At 40.2% G+C, this 5,136-nt stretch overlaps 1 non-coding gene across 1 annotated transcript; it reads left to right on the top strand.

Annotated features, from left to right (window-relative positions):
* Nucleotides 1–1,373: 1,373 nt before the first annotated feature.
* Nucleotides 1,374–1,481, top strand: LOC112724800 (small nucleolar RNA R71). The gene has a single exon (XR_003163945.1). It is a non-coding gene; the product is annotated as a small nucleolar RNA R71 (small nucleolar RNA).
* The last annotated feature ends 3,655 nt before the right edge of the window (nucleotides 1,482–5,136 follow it).

Genomic DNA, 5,136 nt, shown 5'->3' with positions numbered 1-5,136 from the left:
CCACCAATAGTACAACTAACTATACAAGGACCTGGGTCACTATACTTTTCAGGTAATCCTCCCATTAAAGTAGATATGGAACTACCTAAAGGAATAGTTTCTAATTCATTAATTTTGTCTTTATGTATACATAAATCTTTTAGAAACTTTGCATATTTAGGTACTTGTTGAATAACATAAAAAAGAGGAACAGTTACCTCAACCTTTTTGAATATTTCTACCATTTTGGGATCGGGTTCCAGCTGCTTCCTGGGCTTCTTTGCAAGTTGTGGAAATGGAATAGGAGTATTGTTTTCTGCAGTGTCTGCGCCTCTTGGTGCTTCCTCCTGTGGTTGAACTTCTTATTTTTCAGCTATGTCCTGTATGTCCTCTTCCTCTTCAACATCTTCTATTTCTACTACCTCTTCAGCTGAGGCATGTTCTGGTGAGCTTGGCTCCTCCTGATTCCTCTCCTGCAGTGTGGTTCCGGACCTCAGGGTGATGGCATTAATGCCTCCCTTTGGATTGGGTAATGGTTGAGAGGGGATTCCAGTGGAGCTTGAAGGTTGGTTACTAGAATTTTGTATGGATCCAATCTGTGAAACAAGAGCTTGCAAAGTAGAGGTCAGACCATTCAGACTGGCATTAATGTTATTCATAATGTTATTTTCCATGGTCTGTTGTCTCCGCTCAAAAGATTGTAGTAACTCTTCATTAGGAGATAAAGAAGAATGAGTAAATTGAGAGGTCTGCTGTTGGGTATTCTGTGGTCCTTGGGATTGCCTCAGGTGAGGTGCTTTGTAAGGTTGGTTCTGCTACCTGTTGTTATTATTATTCCACCTCTGATTTCCCTGATTATCTCTGCCTCCTCTGTTATTGTTGTCCCTCCAATTCTGGTTAGAATTGTCCTGCCATCCATGGTTATGATTTCCACCTTGATTGTACCCTTGGTTGAGGCGGTCAGAGAAGTTATGAGTGGATGCCACCATGTTGTCTTCCTGTTGGAGTTGCGGGCATTCATCAGTATAATGGCTATAATCATCACAAATTCCACAAACTCTCAGTGGGACTAACTGTTGGTTTTGCTGTGGTGAAGGAGGTTGAGCTTGCTGAACTTGTTGATTCAATTGCATCTGCTTCAGCAAGTTGGTCATTTCACAGATACTCTGAGTTAGAGCAGTAGTCTCTCTGCTAGAGGATACCTCTGCAACGGCTTTTGAACGGCCTTGCTTCTGTCTATGGTTCCTAGTAGATTCAGCTACGTCGCTGATCAATTGCCATGCCTCATCAGTGGTCTTGTACTTCTTCATGGACCCATTGCTAGCACTTTCCAATGTGGTCTTATCTTGGGGCCTCATGCCCTGCGTGATATAGCTGAGTAACACTATCTTGTCAATCATGTGGTGAGGGCATGCTTCCAGAAGATTATTGAAGCGCTCCCAGTATTCAAAGAGAGTCTCGTTGTCATCTTGAACAATAGTGGAAATATCTTTCCTTAGTTTATCAGTAACTTCAGATGGAAAGAATTTCTCCAAAAACTCTTTTCTGAGCGTATCCCAGTTGGATACATTAGCTAGGGGTTGAGTGTAGTACCACTCTCTTGCTTTTCCCTCAAGAGAAAATGCGAAAGCTTTCAGCAGAATTGAAGTTTCATCTGTAACATCATGCCTGACAGTAGAACAGGCTGCCTGGAAATCTCTCAGGTGCTTGATGGGCTCCTGAGCAGGTAAGCCATGAAACTTGGGCATCAAATTGAGCAATGCGGTCTTTATTTCAAAATCTGTAGCCACCGCTGGGTGATGCGCTTGAAACGGTTGCATTGTAAAATCAGGGGCTCCTTCCTCCTGGATGGTAACTCTCTTAGCTGCTATGTCGTCTGCACGTGAATCAACCGAATCTGTAGAACGGGAGCTGGTTTCTTCCTCAAGTTCACTTTCAGATCCGCCTTCAGAGCAGACTAACCGTCGCCGAGCTCGCCTTATTCGTGAAATAGTCCTTTCAATTTTCAGGATCGAATACTAGCAAGCGCAGATCAGGAAGTGAACGCATCATTTGACGAAAGAAACATGCAGCTCATAGTAGCAAAATAAAATAAAATGCAAATAAATAAATTCTAATTAATAACTTTAGCACTCTATTGCAACTCCCCGGCAACGGCGCCAAAAATTGATGGTGGCAAAAATTAGCGAATTAAAAATTATTAAAATATATACGTTGCAAGTATAGTTCTTAATTCGCCGGAAATCTGCCTATCAATTTAGAAAAGTGTCACAGAAAATTGAATTTAAAATACTGGGAGTATGAATCCCAGGTTGTCTCCCAATGAGTTGCAGAAAAGTGTGCTATTTTATTAATCAGAGGTTTTCAAAAAGGTTTGAATTGGGCAAACAGGAAATTAAATTGGTGAAATTGAATAATGTAAACAAAAACCTTGACTGGGAATTGATTAGTTGGAATCCCTATTATTGTTGGAATGCTCTCAGGATTAATTGACAATTAAAGGTTATCTTGTTTAGTTATCCTTCACTAGGTGAAGGAAAGTTAAACAAGTTGGAATGCTACGTCCGTTCACAAGTTGCAATCCACTTAATTAAAAGGGATTGGTGTTAGTGATTAGAAGGCAATCCAACCATAAACCCAATTACAATTTTTCTTTCAAGCCTTCCAACTCAAAGGTTCCTTTCAATCAATTCCCCATCAAGTTAGGAAACTACTCACTCATTGTAAAGGTAAAATTCATAGCATATAAAAAGGAATTAAGGAAAGACATTGTAAATAAAATTAAAATAGTCAATTAAAAATAAAAGTGATCCTTGTATTAAATAACCCTAAGAATATTCCAATGGTAAAATTAAACAAAGCAAAGAACATGGAAGAGTAGGACCAAGTAAAGAAAACGAACTAGAATGATGAAGTCTTGATGAGGTAATAACTCTTCTCAATATCCCAAACTATGAATGTAAAATAATAATCCTAAAAACTATGAATGTGTAGAGAGAAAACCTAGGGGAGGAGCAAAACTAGATCTAAAACTAAAACTGTGTAGAATGAATGTTGTCTCTGGTTTCTGCTTGTTCTCTAGCTCTAGTCTGCTTTGCCACGCGGACGCGTCGTCCACGCCTCCGCGTCGCTCGTGCTTTTCCATTTCGCACGGTCGTATCATCCATGCGGCCGCGTCACTGCGATTTGATCTTCTCCGCGCGGTCGCATCGTCCATGCGGCCGCGTCACTTCTCGCTGGTCATCTCCTCAATTTCTTGTGTTCCTTCCATTTTCGCTAGCTTCCTTTCCAATCTCCAACTCATTCTTGCCCTATAAAGCCTGAAATGCTTAACACACAGATCACGGCATCGAATGGAATAAAGGAGAAGTAAAATGTATAATTAAAAGTCTCTAAGAAGCAGTTTTCACTCATGTAATAATTTCAGGAAGGAAATATAAATGCATGCTATTTTAATGAATAAGTGGGTCAGGATCATGATAAAACCACACAATTAAACACAATATAAACCATAAAATAGTGGTTTATTAGCCAACAATTCTAACATTCATAAACAACAATATCAAAAATATGCACTGTTCAAGCATTCATTCAGAAAATAAAAAGTATTGCCACCACATCAAAATAATTAGATTATTTTTCAAAATGTAATTCGAAATTCATGTACTTCTTTTTTTTTTTCAGAAAATATTTTTTCATTTAAGAAAGGTGAAGGATTCATAGGACATTCATAGCTTTAAGACATAGACACTAGACACTAATGATCATGTAATAAAGACACAAACATAGACAAGACATAAAGCATAATTTTCGAAAAATAGAAAATAAGAACAAGAAAATTAAAGAACGGGTCGACCTTAGTGATGGCGGCTAGTTCTTCCTCTTGAAGATCTTATAGAGTGCTTGAGCTCCTCTATGTCTCTTCCTTGCCTTTGTTGCTCCTCTCTCATGGCTCTTTGGTCTTCTCTAATTTCATGGAGGAGGAGGGAATGCTCTTGGTGCTCCATCCTTAGTTGTCCCATGTTGGAACTCAATTCTCCTAAGGAGGTGTTGATTTGCTCCCAATAGTTTTGTGGGGGAAAGTGCATCCCTTGAGGCATCTCAGGGATTTCATGATGAGAAATTTCCTCATGCTCTTGTTGAGGTCCATGAGTGGACTTTCTTGTTTGCTCCATCCTTTTCTTAGTAATGGGCTTGTCCTCTTCAATGAGGATATCTCCCTCTATGGCAATTCCAGCTGAATTGCACAGGTGACAAATGAGATGAGGGAAGGCTAACCTTGCCAAAGTGGAAGACTTGTCTGCCACCTTGTAGAGTTCTAGGGATATGATCTCATAAACTTTTACTTCCTCTCTATTCATGATACTATGGATCATGATAGCCTGGTCTATTGTGACTCCAGACCAGTTGCTAGTAGGAATTATAGAGCGTTGGATAAACTCCAATCATCCTCTGGCCACGGGTTTTAGGTCAAGCTTTCTTAGTTGAACTGGCTTGCCTCTTGAGTCTCTCTTCCATTGAGCTCCTTCCACACAAATGTCCCTAAGGACTTGGTCCAACCTTTGATTAAAGTTGACCTTTCTAGTGAAAGGGTGAGGATCTCCTTGCATCATTGGCAAGTTGAATGTTAACCTCACATTTTCCGGGCTAAAATCCAAGTATTTCCCCCGAACCATTGTGAGCCAATTCTTTGGATTCGGGTTCACACTTTGGTCATGGTTCTTAGTGATCCATGCATTGGCATAGAACTCTTGAACCATTAAGATCCCGACTTGTTGAATGGGGTTAGTGAGGATTTTCCAACCTTTTTTTCAAACTTCATGTCAGATCTCCGGATATTCACTCTTTTTGAGCTTGAAGGGGACCTCAGAGATCACCTTTTTCTTGGCCACAACTTCATAGAAGTGGTCTTGATGGACCTTTGAGATGAATCTCTCCATCTTCCATGACTCGGAGGTGGAAGCAATTGCCTTCCCTTTACTCTTTCTAGAGGTTTCTCTGGCCTTAGGTGCCATTAAAGGTTATGGAAAAACAAAAGCTTAGCTTTTCCCACACCAAACTTAGAAGGTTTTCTCGTCCTCGAGAAAAAGAAGAAAGAGAGGAGTAGAAGAAGAAGAAATGGAGGAGATGGAGTAGTGGTTTGGGTTCGGCCAAGGG

This window comes from Arachis hypogaea, chromosome 11, assembly GCF_003086295.3.
Source record: "Arachis hypogaea cultivar Tifrunner chromosome 11, arahy.Tifrunner.gnm2.J5K5, whole genome shotgun sequence".
NCBI lineage: Eukaryota > Viridiplantae > Streptophyta > Magnoliopsida > Fabales > Fabaceae > Arachis > Arachis hypogaea.
This window is presented reverse-complemented; position numbering and strand designations above follow the sequence as displayed.